The following is an 18,743-nucleotide window of genomic DNA, read 5'->3' as shown; positions in this document are numbered from 1 at the left end:
GTACCATCCACCCTAGTAGCAGCAGGACCAGGACACAGAGGCAACCCAAGCGCTCAGTGAATGAATGTACACCTCCCAGAGCAGTCAGCAGCCTCCTGGACATGCAACACAGATCCTGGAGGCAGGATGAGACGGCACCATTTGGAACTTGACTTCCCCACACTTGGTGCCAGTGGGGCCCAGTGGGGCCCAGTGGGGAGCTGAATCCCCACCCTTAGCCAATGGCAAGCAGATGGTTTGCATGGCAGTGTTATGCTTTTGTTGAGGTGGTATCAGCAGAGTTGGGGGAGGGGGGAAGCAAGCTTCCAGTCTAGCCTTTTGCCAGCAAGGTGCTGTGAGTTGGAGGATCACTTTAGCTCAGGTGGGGGTTCAAGACATCAGGCGGGAAGCTGAATACTCACCCCACCCAGGCCTGCACATGACACCTAAACAAGGAAGCCTAGGCAGAGATCAAATAGGATCCAAAGTCTTGTTATATAATGCCTCAAAGATCCTGGATACAATAAAGCATCACTCATCATACCAAGAGTCAGGGCAATCACCATCTGAAAGAGAAACAACAATCAACAGATGCCAACACTGAGATGAATCAGATGTTGAAATTATCTGACATGGATTACAGAGCAGCAATCACAAAAGTGCTTCCACAGCAATTTGAAGACCCTTGAGACACATGAAAAAAAATCCAGAAAATCAGAAATGAAAGATATAAAATGATGCCAAGGGGAAATTTTGAAACTAAAAGGAAAAAAAAAGAAGCAATAACTGAGATTTAAAAATCACTGGATGGGCTTGAAGGTGAATTGGAGATAACAAAGGAAGAGAGCTCTGAACTCTAAAGAGATCAATAGAATCAAAGAAGGCCCAGCCTGAGCCAAAGAGAGAAAATAAAAAAAAAAAAAAAAAAAAAAACCCCAAGTAAAAAAATAGACACTCAGTTGACCTGTTGAAGGTTCTAACACTCTAGTCATTGGAGTCTGAGAAAGAGAGGACAGAAAAGTGAGGCTGAAAGAAGATTTAAAGAAATGATGGCTGATAATTCCTCTAATTTGGCAAAAGGTGTCAACCTATAGATTCAAGAAGCTGAGTGAATCCTAAATAGAATGAACCCAAAGAAGCCATGCGAAGAAACATCATAATGAAACTTTTGAAAACCGAAGACAGGATTGCTGAGACCAACCAGAGTGCTGCTGCTGCTGCTGCTAAGTCGCTTCAGTCGTGTCCGACTTTGTGCGACCCCATAGACGGCAGCCCACCAGGCTCCCCCATCCCTGGGATTCTCCAGGCAAGAACAGTGGAGTGGGTTGCCATTTCCTTCTCCAATGCATGAAAGTGAAAGTGAACGTGAAGTCGCTCAATCATGTCCGGCTCTTCGAGACCCCATGGACCGCAGCCTACCAAGCTCCTCCGCCCATGGGATTTTCCAGGCAAGAGTACTGGAGTAGGGTGCCATTGCCTTCTCTGAACCAGAGTGCAATGACATACTATATTTAGGGGAACCTCAATCCAAACAGGGCTTCCCTGTTGTCTCAGTGGTAAATTTGCCTGTAGTGCAGGAGATGAGGCTGCAATCCCTGGGTTGGGAAGATCCCCTGGAGGAGGGCATGGCAACACATTCCAGTACCTTACCTGGAGAATTCCATGGACAGAGGAGTCTGGCGGGCTATAGTCCAGGAGGTCACAAAGTGTCAGACAGGACTGAGCGACTGAGCACAGCACAGCAATCCAAACAAAAGCAGATTTCTCATGAGGGTCAGGAAGAAGAGGCATATTTTTAGAGTTCTGAAAGAAAAGAGCTGTCAACCCCCAAATCCTATATCAAGAAAACAATGTTCTTCAAGAATAAAAGGGAAATAAATCATGAACTGGCGCTATGCTTAGTCGCTCTGTCATTTCCAACTCTGTGTGACCCCATGGACTACATGTAGCCCACCAGGCTCCTCTGTCCATGGGCTTCTCCAGGCAAGATACTGGAGTGGGTTCCCATGCCCTCCTCCAGGGGATCTTCCCAACCCGGGGATTGAACTCAGGTCTTCTGCATTGCAGGCAGTTTCTTCATCACTGAGCCACCAGGGAAGCCCAGATCATAAATCTAAACTTAAAACCTGAAACTATAAACTCCTAGAAGGAAACATGGGAGGAATTCTACCTGACCTTGGGTTTGGTGATGAGCTTGTACATGCACGATCAAAAGCATGCTCTGTGAAGGGAAAAGGTGATAAATTGGATGTTATTAAGATTTAAAACTTCTGCAAAAGACACTGAAGAGAATGGAAATGCAGTTCACATGCTGGGAAGAAATATTTGCACAACACATAGCTGCTAAAGGACTTATATCCAAAATTTAAAAGAAAGAACTCTTAAAATTCAGCAGTAGGAAAACAAACAACTTATGGAAAAAAGACCTGAAGTGACTTCTCATCAAAGAAGACACACACATAGAAAATAAGTAAATAAGGGGCTCGAGATCATATGCCGTTGCTGTTGTTCAGTCGCTCAGTCGTCTGTGACTCTCTACAACCCCATGGACTGCAGCACGCCAGGCTTCCTTGTCCTTCACTGTCTCCCAGAGTGTGCTCAAACTCATGTCCATCGAATCGGTGATGCCATCCAACCATCTCATCCTCTGTCGTCCCCTTCTCCTCCTGCCCTCTATCTTTCCCAGCATCAGGGTCTTTGCCAATGAGTCGGCTCTTTGTAACAATTGACCAGAGAGCTTGGTCAGTGTATTGGAGCCTCAGTGCCAGTCCTTCCAGTGAATATTCAGGGTTGATTTTCTTTACGATTGACTGGTTTGATTTCCTTTTAAACCACAATTTGAAAGCATCAATTCTTCAGAGCTCAGCCTTCTTTATGGTCCAACTCTCACATCCCTAAATGACTACTGGGAAAACCATAGCTTTGAATAGACGGACCTCTGTTGCCATTAGGGACTTGCAAATTAAAACAACGATGAGATACCAACACACCCATCAGGTTGCCTAAGATCCAATTCGTGATGGCTGGTAAAGGTGCAGAGTAACAGGAAATCTCATTCATTGCTGGTCAGAAGGCAAAACGGCATAGTCTTCTAGGAGATAGCTCAACAGTGTCTTACAAAGTGAAAAATAATCTTACTGCAGGATCCATCAGACTACTCAGTATTTATCCAACCAAATTGAAAACACAAGTCCCCAAAACCCTGCAAATAAATGTTGATAGAAACTTTATTCGCAAATGCCCCAAACTGGAAGCAATCAAGGTGTCTTTCCTAGGAGAACGGATACATAAACTGGGGTTCATCCAGACAATGGAACATTATTCAACAATAAAAGGAAACGATCTATTGACTCACAAAGACGTAGAGAGACATGAAATGTCCGTTTCTTTTTAAAGCATCTATTCATTTTTAGTTGGAGGATAATTGCTTTACAGTATTGTGTTGCTTTCTGCCATATGTTAGCATCACATATGTCCCCTCCCTCCTGAATCTCCCTCCCACCTCCCACCCTATCGTGCCCCTCTGGGTTGTCACAGATGACCTGATTTGAGCTCCCTGGGTCACGGGAAATTTCCACTGGTTATCTGTGTTACACACGGTAATGTGTGTGTTTCCATGCCTCTCTCTCGATTCGTCCTGCCCTCTCCTTCCCGCACTGTGCCCCCAAGTCTGTTCTCTCTGTCTGTTTTTCCATAATATCATATATTAACCCATTTTTGGAAAACGTTTTGTTCTATACTGTACTTAGAGAATATAGTTGATTAGTAATGTTTTGTTAGTTTCAGGTGTGCAGCAAAGTGATTTGGTTATACACATGCGTGTATCTATTCTTTTTCACTCTTTTTCCATTTAGGTTGTTATACCGTATTGAGCAGAGTTTCCTGTGCTACACTGTAGGGCCTTCTTGGTTATCCATTTTAAACACAGTGGCGTGTACATGTCAGTCCCAAACTCCCTAACTATCCCTTCCCTCTACCCTTCCCCCATGAAAACTATACCTTTGTTCTCTAAGTCTGTGAATCTGTTTCTGTTTTGTAAGTAAGTTCATCTGTATCCTTAATTTTTAGATTCCCCTTCTAAGTGATACAATGTTCTTCTTTCTCTGTCTGACTTACATCACTCAGTCTGACAATCTATAGGCATATTAGGTGCAAATGGCATTATTTCATGATTTTTAATGGCAAAGTAATATTCCATTGTGCATATGTGCCACATGTTCCTTATCCACGCCTCTGTCGGTGGACACTCGGGTCCACGCCTCTGTCGGTGGGCATTTGGGTCGCTTCCGTGTCTTGCCTGGTAAACAGTGCTGCAATGAGCCCTGGTGCAGGCGTCCATTCAGACCACGGTTTTCTCTGGGTGTGAGCCCACAAATGGGATTGCAGGATTATCATACCGTTCTCCATAATGCCTGTACTAAATGCCCATTTCTAAATGAATAATTATACTGTTTAAAATATTGTTAAGTGAAAAAAATTCTTTTAAAAGGCTGTGTACAATAGATTTCTGATACAACATTATGGGAAAGACAAAACTATAGAGATAGTGAAAAAAGTTTGGCTGCTGAGAGGTTGGAGGAAGGTATTGAATGAGTGAAGCATAAGAGATAGTTTAGGGTAGCAAAGCTATTTTTTTTTACTACATTACAGTGTTGGACACATGACCTTATCATTTGTCAAAACCTGTAGAACTTTGTAGTACGAAGAGTGAACTGCATTATATGCAAATTAAAAAATCATTTAGGAGGTTGGGGCATCTCAGGATAAAATGCAGACGGTGACAGAATAATCTATATGTATTAGACACGGATGACACGACCTCAGTGAAGGGAATGGGGTGGGTGTAAGGAACTTTGGAAATAGTAAAGTCAGTAAGACTGAGGGCAAAAGAAATGCACACAAGTGCACATAAACACGGTATTCTAATTCAAGGAGCTGTTTCCTATGCGGGAATGTGTGGGCTAACGATTATGAAGCCACTAGGCTGTACACTGGAAGTGAACAATTAAAAAATAGATGGCAGATGGTAGGAACCAAATTTCTCATTGTCTGAGTGAGAAGTTACAGATGAGTAAGGGGAGGAGTCTAGAATGATCCACGTGCCGATGCAGCAGAGCTGGAGACACCAGCATGAACATGTTCACTGTAACATAAACACAGATGGTTACATGTAGAGCTTCGTATTGATGCGCATATATACGAGGTAGGATAAGCAAACAGGCTCCTTGCTCTGTCAGCTTGGAGGGCCGAGAAGCAATGACTCTCCAGAAGCAGCGAACACATCTTGTACCCAGATGTTGCCTTCTCGTAACATTATCCAAGAGAAGGAACCAGGGTTCCTCGGGAAAACGACTGACTGTAGGAGGGAGGCTAGGAAGTACAGGAGGCGCCTGAAGCATCCTACAGTGCTGGGAAGGAAGAAAGTGCCTAAAAACCAAGCCAAACCAGAAAGCTCACAGCCGCCTGAAATACGTAAGAAAGTGCCTAAGAACCAAGCCAAACCGGAAAACTCATAACCGCCTGAAATACGTAAGAAAGCGCCTAAGAACCAAGCCAAACCGGAAAACTCATAACCGCCTGAAATACGTCAACCGGATAAAGCGGTCAGTTCAAAGGGAGCCCAATGGCCACAGCTGAAACAATTCTCGGGAACAAAATAGAAACGTAGCGCTGGAGCACTTTCCTGGAGGTCCAGGGACTAAAACTCCGCACTCCGAATGCAGGGGGCTGGGTTCGACCCCTGGTCAGGAAACCAGGTCCCCCATGCTGCACCTAAGACCTGGCACAGCCAAATAAAGAAATCAATCTTTCTAAAAAACATAGTATTGGATTATAAGCTAAGGTATAAACTAAATATCTCTGAGTTAATACTGACATAAATAAATGGTTGGATAAACCCATGAGTGAATGGATATAGACAATATCCTATACAGGAGAATTCCAGAAGATTGTGCAAACATGCAGCTCTCAGGATGGGGGGCATATCTTCCAGTCCTCAAGTATAGGATTTTATAGGGCTGCCTATAAAGACTTTCTTCCAAAGGGGAGAGATCAAAAGAGTATAGCTACTGTGAAGAAGCCTGACAATCACGCACGACCCCAAGCCAGGCCATCAGGGTCAGCGTCCACAATGATGAGGCATATGGATAGTATCTTCCCTTGATACAATGTGAAGAGACTGTTACTTTTCCTGTGTGGTCTTCTTTCCCAAAACACATTATCCTGTTCTAACCATGAGACAGGCCTCAGAAAAATCCCAGTTTTGAAACATTCTACAAAACATCTGACAAGTACTCCTCAAAACTCTAAAAAATAAAATAATAAAACAAAAGGAAAGGAATACTTTAGACACTGTCACAAGGAGACCGAAGAATGCTCAGCTGCCGCAGTCACGTCTGACTCTTTGTGACCCCATGGACTGTAGCCCACCAAGCTGTTTATGGAAAATCCACAGGATTTTCCCAGAAAGAATACTGAAGTGGGTTGCCATGCCCTCCTCCAAGCCTAAGGAGATATGACGTCTAAACATAATATGGTTTCCTGAGTGGAATCCTGAAAGAGAAAAAGGACGTTAAGGGAAGAGTAAGGAAATGTGTATAGTATTGGGATGGCCAAAAATTCATTCAGGTTTTTTTTTGTAACATCTTATGAAAGAGCTATTTGCTGTGAAAAGAAGAGAAGCGAAAAGCAAAGGAGCAAAGGAAAGATATAAACATCTGAATGCAGAGTTCCAAAGAATAGCAAGAAGAGATAAGAAAGTCTTCTTCAGCGATCAAAGCAAAGAAATAAAGGAAAACAACAGAATGGGAAAGACTAGGGATCTCTTCAAGAAAATCAGATACCAAAGGAACATTTCAAGCAAAGATGAGCTCGATAAAGGACAGAAGTGGTATGGACCTAAGAGAAGTAGAAGATATTAAGAAGAGATGGCAAGAATACACAGAAGAACTGTACAAAAAAGATCTTCATGACCCAGATAATCACGATGGTGTGATCACTGACCTAGAGCCAGACATCCTGGAATGTGAAGTCAAGTGGGCCTTAGAAAGCATCACTACGAACAAAGCTAGTGGAAGTGATGGAATTCCAGTTGAGCTATTCCAAATCCTGAAAGATGATGCTGTGAAAGTGCTGCACTCAATATGCCAGCAAATTTGGAAAACTCAGCAGTGGCCACAGGACTGGAAAAGGTCAGTTCTCATTCCAATCCCAAAGAAAGGCAATGCCAAAGAATGCTCAAACTACCGCACAATTGCACTCATCTCACACGCTAGTAAAGTAATGCTCAAAATTCTCGAAGCCAGGCTTCAGCAATATGTGAACCGTGAACTTCCTGATGTTCAAGCTGGTTTTAGAAAAGGCAGAGGAACCAGAGATCAAATCGCCAACATCCACTGGATCATTGAAAAAGCAAGAGAGTTCCAGAAAAACATCTATTTCTGCTTTTTGACTATGCCAAAGCCTTTGACTGTGTGGATCACAATGAACTGTGGAAAATTCTGAAAGAGATGGGAATACCAGACCACCTGATCTGCCTCTTGAGAAATTTGTATGCAGGTCAGGAAGCAACAGTTAGCACTGGACATGGAACAACAGACTGGTTCCAAATAGGAAAAGGAGTTCATCAAGGCTGTATATTGTCACCCTGTTTATTTAACTTATATGCAGAGTACATCATAAGAAACGCTGGACTGGAAGAAACACAAACTGGAATCAAGATTGCCAGGAGAAATATCAATAACCTCAGATATGCAGATGACACCACCCTTATGGCAGAAAGTGGAGAAGAACTCAAAAGCCTCTTGATGAAAGTGAAAGTGGAGAGTGAAAAAGTTGGCTTAAAGCTCAACATTCAGAAAATGAAGATCATGGCATCTGGTCCGACCACTTCATGGGAGATAGATGGGGAAACAGTGGAAACAGTGTCAGACTTTATTTTTCTGGGCTCCAAAATCACTGCAGATGGTGACTGCAGCCATGAAATTAAAAGACGCTTACTCCTTGGAAGGAAAGTTATGACCAACCTAGATAGCATGTTCAAAAGCAGAGACATTACTTTGCCAACAAAGGTTCGTCTAGTCAAGGCTATGGTTTTTGCAGTGGTCATGTATGGATGTGAGAGTTGGACTGTGAAGAAGGCTGAGTGCCAAAGAATTGATGCTATTGAACTGTGGTGTTGGAGAAGACTCTTGAGAGTCCCTTGAACTGCAAGGAGATCCAACCAGTCCATTCTGAAGGAGATAGGCCCTGGGATTTCTTTGGAAGGAATGATGCTAAAGCTGAAGCTCCAGTACTTTGGCCACCTCATGCGAAGAGTTGACTCATTGGAAAAGACTCTGATGCTGGGAGGGATTGGGGGCAGGAGGAGAAGGGGACGACAGAGGATGAGATGGCTGGATGGCATCACTGACTCGATGGACGTGAGTCTGAGTGAACTCCGGGAGTTGGTGATGGACAGGGAGGCCTGGCGTGCTGCGATTCTTGGGGTCGCAAAGAGTCTGACACGACTGAGTGACTGATCTGATCTGATATGAAAGAGCAGAACAAACATTTTGGCCAACTCAATGTATGGGCTCTAGTTAATACCAACATATCAGTACTGGCTCATGAATTGTGGCAAATTGCCATACTAATGTAAGATGTTAATAATAGGAGGAACTTGGTGTGGGGTATAAGTGAACTCTTTGTACAACCTTTGGAATAATTCTGTATGTGTAAAACTGTTTTAAAAGTATAAGTTTAGTTTGAAAAATTCAAACGTAAAAAGAAAGAAAAGGAGCAAAGTGTTGGGACATACAACAGCTTGGACAAATCTCAAGGGTGTTGTGATCATTGCAAAAGTCAATCTAAAAAATCTCACATACTATTTAACTCTATTTGCATAACATTATTAAAATGACAAAAATAGAGAAATCAAGAACATATGAATGGTTTCTAAGGCACAAGAATGGAAGGGGTGAGAATATAAGGGAAGAGCAAAAGGAGATCCTTTGTGTGATGAACGGTTACATGACTTCTATGTGGGACCACAGTGAACAGAACTATACACACACGTGCACACAAACAACACACAAATGAGTGCAGGTGGACACTAAATAACTTCTGTGGTCTAATTAACAGTATTGTACCAACAACATCAGCTTCCTTGCCTTGATATTGCACTAACGCTATCATCATTAGGGGAAGCTGAGAGAACAATGTATTTGACTTCATGTACTATTTTATCAATTTCCAGGAAGACTATAATAATTTTTTAAAGTAAAATTAAATGTCTGAATAGTCCAATAACAGTGGGATTGCTTGTAACAGATCAGGCTTTTTCCTGACTATAATTGCGCTCTGGACAAAACGTAGAAACAGCTGCTTGAAGACACTTAAAAACAATCAACAATGGGCTGAAACTTGAAAGGATATGACACTTAAAACAAGGAAGCAGCGGATGAGATATATGCATAATGAACTTCTGCCCTGGAGGCACCCTCCAGTATACGAGGCACGCAGGAACGGAGATAAAGAAGTGGCTGTCTAAAAAGGCTGAGGAGTCAAGGCCTGAACTCAGCAAAACCAGAGAGCCTAGAAAATGAGGAAATACAGGACAAAGAGAGTCCAGGGCTGGAAGAGGATATCCTTGAATCTGCATATAAATGCCTCTTGGCTGACTCACACATGGTCCATGCACAAGGTCACACCCAAAAACATCAGTGGAAAACAACACCCACAGTCCTTAAGGTGAGAGCAGAGACTTAACTGCCTGGTCAGCTCAGGGGATACAGAATTGGAAGGTCAATGTCTGTAGTTTTGGTCCTTCAACTGGAGCCAAGGAAAGGCTATGCCTTAGGCATAAAGGTCGAGTCCTAAGACTTAGGGTGGTGCTGTCGGACTGAGGGAAAACTGGAATAGACCTGCCCTTTCAAAACCTAGACCCCAAACTTGCACCAGGTCCAGGCGATTGTTGGTAATTTAGCTGACACTGAAACAAAAGGTGGCGCTGGCGGTTAAGAATCCACCTGCCAGTGCCAGAGCCCCAGGAGGCGGAGGTGGGGGATGGCAGTCCACTCCAGGATTCTTGCTTGGAAATTCATGGACAGAGGAGCCTGGCGGGCTACAGTCCGTGGGGTCGCAAATTTAGCAATTAAACAAAAACAACAAGGACAAAAAGTAGCATTCTTCTGAGGAGAATACCAGAATCCAGAGCCTCTACAATATGTCATTCACAATGTCCATTATTTAACTTAAAATTACCTGGCATGAAAAGAGGACTTCCCTGGTGGCTCAGGCAGTAAAGAACCTTCCTGCAAGGCAGCAGATCCGAGTTTCACCCTGGGTCAGGAAGATCCCCTGGGGAAGGGAATGGCAACCCACTTCAGTAATCCTGCCTGGAGAATTCCATGGACAGAGGAGCCTGGAGGGCTATAGTCCATGGGGTCGCAAAGAGAGCGACTAACACTTTAACGACTTTTCAGCATGCGAAGAATCAAGAACGTGTGACATAAATAAAAGAAAACCTCGGTCAGAAGAAGCAAATTGGCAGAAAACCCAGCTGTCGGAATTACTTGATAAGAACTTTAAGTATGATAGATATATTTTTAAAATTTACAGAAAAAGATGGATTGATTGTATGTATTTTCCCACTGAGGTGGGAAATATCAAGAGAGAAGCAAATACTCTAAAGAAGAAACAAATTAAAATTTTAGAATAGGAAAATACAATAGCTGAAGTAAAAAACATGTTGAGTGGCAGCCTGAACACTGCAGAAGAAAGCATTAGTAAACTTGAAAGCAGTTCAATATGAACAAAGCAAACAAAAAGTGAAAAAGTAAAAGTGTTAGCCACCCACTCATGTCCAGCTCTTTGTGACCCCATGGACTGTAGCCCGCCAGGTTCCTCTGCCCATGGAACTCTCCAAGCAAGAACACTGGAGTGGGTAGCCATTCCCTTCTCCAGGGAATCTTCCTGACTTAGGGATCAAACCCCAGTCTCTTGCATCACAGGTGGCTTCTTTACTGTCTGAACCACCCACCAACTGAAACCTGGAGATAAAAAGATTTTTAAACCATGGGACAGAGCCTCAAACAATTTCAAGCAGCCTAACATTTATGTGAATGGAGTCCGAGGAGAAAAAGAAAGTCAAACAGGGCAGACAAAATATTTTAAATAATAGTAGTTTAAAAAAATTGAAATTTAATTGAAAGCATTAACTCACAGATCTAAGATTCTCAGTGGGCCAACAGAGAGAACATAGACAAGAAACCACACCCAGGTATGCCATAGTAAAACACGTGAAAAGACTAACAATGAAAAGAAATACCATAAAACTTGTTCTTTTAAAAAGTACACAGAGAGCAAAAATAGTTTTAACTGACTTCTCATCAGAAACAATGGATGTCACAGATTACAGAACAACATTGTTGACGTCCTGGGGGAAAAAAAAAGCTATTCTAGAATTCTGTGTCCAGCAAAGATGTATTTTTAAAAATAAGGAGAAACAATGACATTCTCTGGCAAGTGACATCCATGAGAATTCCTTGCCAACAGACTCATGCTATAAGAAATGCTAAAGGAAATCCTTTAGACTGAAGACAGGAGGACCTGAAGGGGGGCCTGGGGGAGGGACTCACGAGCACTGCTGGGGGTGCCTGGTGGTCCCCTACACCCAGCGACTGTTGAGAGTCCCCTTCGACAGCAAGGAGATCAACCAATTGGTCCTAAAGGAAACCAACTCTGGCTACTCTTTGGAAAGAGTGATGCTGAAGCTGAAGCTCCATCACTTTGGCCATGTGATGTGAAGAGCTGACTCCATGGAAAAGACCCTGATGCTGGGAAAGATTGAGGACAGGAGGAGAAGGCGACTGCAGAGGACAAGATAAACTAACTGGATGACATTACCGACTCAATGGACGTGAGTTTGAGCAAGCTCCAAGAGATGGCGAAGGACAAGGAGGCCTGCCGTGCTGCAGGCCACAGGTGGCAGAGAGTCAGACATGATTTGAGAACTGAACAACAACACCACCCAGCAAGGACCCCCTGAGCATCAGGGAGCCCGGGGAGACAGCTCCAGGTGTTGGGGGTCTGGCTGTTGGAGGGCCGTTGTGATTCTTCTGGAGGTGTCCGAGTGAGGATGGCCAGGATGGTGAGCTGGCCAGAAACAGGCTGAGCTGGAACTGTGGAGGAGCTGGTGAGAGGCCCCACGCTTTGCCAACTAGGCTGTCTCTGGGATCAGTGGGAGAGGCCAGTGGGCAAAGACAGTGGTCACGTTTTGAACTGGCCTGGGACCTGCCTTGCTGTGTGACCACAGTTAAGGCACAGCCTTTCTCTGGGCCTCAGTTTCTCCACCTCTGAAATGAGGCAGATTAACCAGTTGGTATGTAGGAGCCCTTCCAGCTAAAAATAAAAATAAAAAGCCCATGACTGTCCTGTGTGAAGTACGAGAGAGAGAGATTTGGCTTAATCTAAGCTGTGGAATTAAAAGACGCTTCCTCCTTGGAAGAAAAGCTATGACCAACCTGGACAGCATATTAAAAAGCAGAAACATTGCTTTGCCAAAAAGGGTCTGTCTAGTCAAAGCTGTGGTTTTTCCAGTAGTCATGTATAGATGTGAGAGTTGGACTATAAAGAAAGCTGAGTGCCAACGAATTGATACTTTTGAACTGTGGTGATGGAGAAGACTCTTGAGAGTCCCTTGGACTGCAAAGAGATCAAGTCAGTCAGTCCTAAAGGAAATCAGTCCTGAATATTCATTAAAAGGACTGATGGTGAAGCTGAAACTCCAATACTTTGGCTACCTGATGTGAAGAACTGACTCATTGGAAAAGACCTTGGTGCTGGGAAAGATTGAAGGTGGGAGGAGAAGGGGATGACAGAGGATGAGATGGTTGGATGGCATCACCGAATCGATGAACACAGGTTTGAGCAAGCTCTGGGAGTTGGTGATGGATAGGGAGGCCTAGAGTGCTGCAGTCCATGGGGTTGCAAAGAGTCAGACACAACAGAGCGACTGAACTAAACTGAACTGAACTGAAGGAAGAATATTAAGGCTTCCATAGTACCTCAGCAGTAAAGAATCCGCCTGCAATGCCAGAGATGCAGGAGGCGTGGGTTTGATCCCTGGGTCGGAAAGATCCCCTGGAGGAGAGCATGCCAACCCACTCCAGTATTATTGCCTGGAGAACTCCATGGACAGAGGAGCTTGTCGGGCTATAGTCCATGAGGTCGCAAAGAGTCAGATACGACTGAAGCGGCTGAGCACGCACACAAGGAAGAATGTTCCGTATTCATAAGTGTCTCTCTGTGAGATAGGTGTGGGGAGGGGCTGGGGTCCCCTTACCACTCACAGTGAGGTTGCTGGAGGCTGGAGAGGGCTCTAGTCCTGGGCCTGGCCCCCAGGCCTCCGTGTGCCCCGGTAGCCTGCCCACCAGTTCTCCTGGCATAACCCTGAGACAAGTTGGGAGGTGGCTGGTGGCCTCTCTAGGATTCCAGCCCTGGGAGGTGAGTCTGTCACCTCCTGTGGGGAGTCTGCACATGGCCCCCACAAGTTCTGACCTCAGGGCTTAAGGTCTCCACCCTTCCCCAGTGGGGAGGCTGGGCCAGTCTGAATCCTGGTGTGTGAGGGCATGCTCTTGGAACGGCACCATCAGGGGGTCACAGAGTCTCCCTGCTTTGGGCAACCCCCACCACCACACTGCAAGGCCCACCGCCCTTCGTCCCACAGTAGGCCCTGGATGGGGAGCTTGAGCCCCAGGATCAGTTAAGGGCAAAGGGACTTGGCCCTGTTCACTGGCCCTGGAACTGAGCTGTTGAAAATAGCTGTGCCACCGAGTGAGTTCTGAAACACGAGAGCTTGTGTCCAGGAGCTGGTGCTAGTGCTGGGGGTGGAGGGGGACGGTGGACACAGGAGAGAGGAAAGCTGGGTCCATGCTCCAGACAGCTTTCAGAACGGAGGCTGTTTGCTTTGGGGCTGGCAAAGCTGCCAGGCATGTTCATGGCGGTGGGACCACGCCCCAGGGGAACCGATCTGCTGTTTCTTGGAGAGCCCCACTCCTGGCCGTCCATCCATGCCACGGCCCGCGCTGCTTGGGGCGCAGGGAGAGGTCCTCGGGGTGGGAGTGCTAAGGACCCCCGGGGCCACACAGGTTGGGGCTCAGCGTCCCCTGGCTGGATCTCAGGAAATGGAGCATGAGGTGGAGCCGTGAGGTCAGGAAGGATGGGGGCAGCCACGGAGGGGAAGGAGACGGTGATAGGAAGGGAGGCAGAGACCCCAGGGGGGCCGGGTGGTCACGTGTCCCTCGCGGGGCCTGGGGCTCCGTCTCCACGGCCCTGTGTGTATGCAGCCAGCATCCCCATCAAGACAGCGGGGGCTGCTGCTGCCCCGGTTCCCTTCTCCTGACTCACTGCCGCCTCCCTGCAGCCTAAACCTGGCTTCCTCTCCACCAGAACCTCAGGCCAAGGACTCAGAGCAGGCAGCTTGGCCGCAGCGGAGTCTTTCCAAGGTCTGAGATGGGAAAGATGAGTGCCAAGCTGCCCTGAGGAGCCCGAGGGAAGGGAAGGGAAGGGAAGGGCGCTGTCTCCCTCCAGCTGCACTGCGGGTGTGCCGCACGGCTGGCCTGGGCCCCAGGGCCCTGCTCGGCTCTGCATACCCTGTCCACTGGGGAACCCTGAGCCTCCATCTCCTGTGGAGGCTCACGGAAGGGAGGGACCAGGTGTAGTGGCCTCCTTCATACCCACCCCTAGTCCCTGCCCTCCCCAGGTGAAGGCAGGGGGAGTCCTGCCTTCTTGGATGGGCGCCCCTTGCCCCCTGATGTTCCCTTCTTTAGTCTCTCCCTTTCTTCCTCCACCTCTAAGTAGCCCCAGGCCCCTGCCCTGACCCGGTGGGTGCGGAGGCCAGGGCACCCAGAAATCAGCCCTCCAGAGCTCTCCTGGCTGTGGAAGAGGGAACAACAGACAGGTGGTCACAGGTCTGGGGGACGCGTCCCCTACTATGCTGACCAGGGAGCACAGAGGGCCAGGGAGGGGCCTGGCTCCACCAGAGAAAAGTAGAAGCTGGTTGCAGGCAAAGGAGGTCGTGGGTGCGGGCAGGGCCTGGCTGTGCCCTGTCTGGCTGACCTGGAGCCCAGGAAGCCCACAGACCTCCTCCTTGGGGGCAGGCAGTTCCCAGGGGGCCTGGAGTGGCAGGCCAGATGTCCAAAGGACCACAGGCTTCAGAAAAGGGTTGTGAGAGGGCATGATGGCTGGATCTGTGGAGGTGACCAGAAGTCGGAGGCAAGGAAGACAGCAAGGAGGCTGTTACAATAACCAGGAGACGGCAGGGGTTTGGGGAACCTGGAGCTGTGACTGGAGAAGATTCAAGACTTCTGAGATCATCTTCCGGGAAAAGGGCGCCCCCTGGGTGGGCATTTCCCAGCCTTGGGAGGAGAGCATCCTACAGCCTCCTCAGCTCCATCACCACCATGGCACGACGCCCTGTGGAGCCCCCTGTGCTTCTGGAGCTTGATTCCAGCTCTGTGGCCTCACGGGGTTGGGCCCAGGGTAAGAAGTGCGGTTTAGCCCATGGCTTGTTCCTAAGATGGAATCCAATTACCCTAAGGACCTTGAGATAGAGAATTGATCCTGGGCTACCCAGACGACCCCTAGCGCAATCATAAGTATCCCTGTGAAAGGAAGACTTGACACGGCAGGAGAAGGCAATGTGCCCACGCAAGTGCTATGCTGTGGTGCTGGATTTGAAGGTGGAAGGGGGCTCATGAACCAAGGAACGCAGCTTTAAAAGCTGGAGAGCTAAGAAGACCGATTCTCCTGGAGGGCCTCCAGCCTGCACACACCTTGTTCCTGACCCAGTGAGACCGCTCTGGACGACTGGATCCAGAGACCACATTCCCATTGTAAGTCACTGAGTTTACAGGAGCCCTAGGAAATGACTACAAGGATTTTCTGGTCAACAAGCGGGGCAGGACCGTGATCCCTGAAACAGACAACCAGGGAAGCCAGCTTTCTGCTTCCGGTCCGGTCTACAGCACAAGGGAGAGGGCGTTGATGTGGACAAGGTGGTCTCATGTTGACGGGCAGGGCCGCAGCTCCAGCCTGCCAGGGCAGCTGAAACCGGCAGCATCAGTTCAGGAAAGAACAGCTCTGTGCAGAGAAGGAGCTCCAGGAGTCTGAGGAGGATTGGGTCTCTGAACGCTAAGCTGTACACGTGCCAGGCAAGGCTCCCTGAGGCTGGGCCGGGGGTCATTCTGGGCAGCTGTGGACGGGACGGTCTCCAGACCTGGAAGATGTTCACATCTCAACTGGCTGGAGTGGAGACACTGGAAAAGCCACACTTCAAAGTAGGACAACAGCAACAACATCAAACCAGTCAGTCCTAAAGCAAATCGACCCTGAATACTCATTGGGAGGACTGATGAAATCAACCCTGAAGACTCATTGGGAGGGCTGATGCTAAAACGGAAGCTCCAATACTTTGGCCACCTGATGCAAAGAGCTGACTCATTGGAAAAGATTCTGATGCTGGGAAAGATTGAGGGCAGGAGAAGGGGGTGACAGAGGATGAGATGGTCGGATGGCATCAACGGACATAGTCTGAGCAAACTCCAGGAGACAGTGAGGACAGGAAAGCCTGGTGTGCTGCAGTTCATGGAGTTGAAAAGAGTCAGGCATGACTGAATGACTGAACAACAACAAAACAAGCCCCAAAGGAAAAGCTACACAGTTTAGAAACGTCTTGAAAAGAACAAGCTTACCCACAAGAGACTAACTACCAACTGAAGCAAAACTCAGTATTTTAAATAAAGGAGATGACAAAAGACATTTAGCCCAAGAGCATCAAAATGTCCAGAATTTAACAAAAAGAGGAAAAACACAACTCATAAAACTATTAGCAAAAAATAGACCACAAAATATGGAATTAGTAAATATTTTAAAAATTATTAGGAATATGATCTTGGATTTAAGGAAAAATATGCACTTAATGAGGAAACAAATACAGAATGTCAAAAGAGCAAAGAAAACTATTCAAAAAGGAATAACATGGGAATTTTAGAACTGAAAAATGTTAAGTATCTAACGTGAGTTAGATGGGCATTACAGAAGATTAGCTGTCTACGGCTAATATCACACATAACCATGAAGAAGACTGAATGCCATCCCTCTGAAGTAGAGAACAAAGCAAGGATACCCACCCTTATCATTTCTATTCAGCATGTGTTGGAGGTCCAACTTGGTGCAGAAAGACATAGCACATATAGCAGATATACAGGTTAAGTGAATATATAGAGTATGCATTTGCAGACAACATATTTATCCATGTCCTGGAGAAGGAAATGGCAGCCCATTCCAATATCCTTGCCTGGAGAACCTTGTCTCTCCCTTGTGCTGTAGACTGGACTGGAAAGGTGGTCTGAGCAGAAAGCTGGCTCCTCTGGTTGTCTGTTTCTTTCAGGGATCCTGCCCTGCTTATTGACCAGAAAATCCCTGTACTCACTTCCTAGGGCTGCTGCAAACTCAATGACTTATAATGGGAATGTGGTCTCTTAGGGCTCTGGATCCAGTCGTCCAGAAGGGTTTCCCTGAGTCAGGATCAAGGTTTGTGCAGGCTGGAGGCCCTCCAGGAGAATCGGTCTCCTTAGCTCTCCAGCTTTTAAAGCTGCGTTCCTTGGTTCATGAGCCCCCCTCCATCTTCAAAGCCAGCATCTCATGGACAGAGGAGCCTGGTGGGCTACAGTCCATGGGGTCGCAAAGAGTCAGACATGATTGAGTGACTTTCACTTCACTTACTTATCCATGTAGAGAACCTCAAAGGATCTACAGCCTATTCCTAGAACTAAGTGAATTTACTAAGACTGCAGGATATGAGGTCAATATTAAAAAATCTACAGGAGTATATGAAAATGGAGAAATTATAAAACAGAGAAATTAATAATATCACCTCAAAGTAAAATATTTAAGTATAAATCCAGCAAAATCTGTGCACGAACTGCATGTAAAAACTCAAAAGCACGGATGAAAAAAATAATGACCTACATAAATGGAATAACATCCACTGACGAGAAAACCAATTACTGTTAAGACTTCAGCTCTCCCCAAATTGATCTATAAATCTCCAAAGTATATTTTCCAGGTATTCACAGGCTTATTCTAATATTTATATGGACAAGCAAAGAAACTAGAAGAGCTAAAATAATTTTGAAAAGAAGAACAAAGTCGGAGGCCTTACTATCTGATCTCAAGATTTATTATTAACTACAGAAATTAAGACAGCATGGGAATTGGTAAAAGGACAGATCAATGAAAAAGAATAGAGACTCCAGGAATAAACCCACTCATCCTGCCAGTTTTGATATGGGCGCACAGGTAATTCAATGGAGGAAAAATTGTCTTTTCAATAAATGATGGTGGAATAATTGGACATCCAAATGTGAACCATGAAACTTTCCTTATACTGCAAATCTTACACACACACACACACACACAGAAAGTTCAATATACTGCAAATCTTACACACACACACACAGAAAGTTCAATATACTGCAAATCTTACACACACACACACAAAGTTCAAAATGAGTCCTAGACCAAAATGTAAAACCCAAAGCTACAAAACTTTTAGAAGAAAATATAGGAAAAAATCTTCATGGTTTTCCTTGAATTAGTTAAAGATTTCTTATGTATGTGCGTGCTCAGTCACTCAGTCGTGTCTGACGCTTTGCGACACTATGGTTTGTAGCCCACCAGGCTCCTCTCTCCATGGGATTCTCCAGGCAAGAATACCGGAG

The sequence above is a fragment of the Bubalus kerabau genome, chromosome 19 (assembly GCF_029407905.1).
Source record: "Bubalus kerabau isolate K-KA32 ecotype Philippines breed swamp buffalo chromosome 19, PCC_UOA_SB_1v2, whole genome shotgun sequence".
Lineage (NCBI taxonomy): Eukaryota > Metazoa > Chordata > Mammalia > Artiodactyla > Bovidae > Bubalus > Bubalus kerabau.
The sequence above is the reverse complement of the archived record's forward strand: the minus strand, read 5'-3'. Positions refer to the sequence as shown.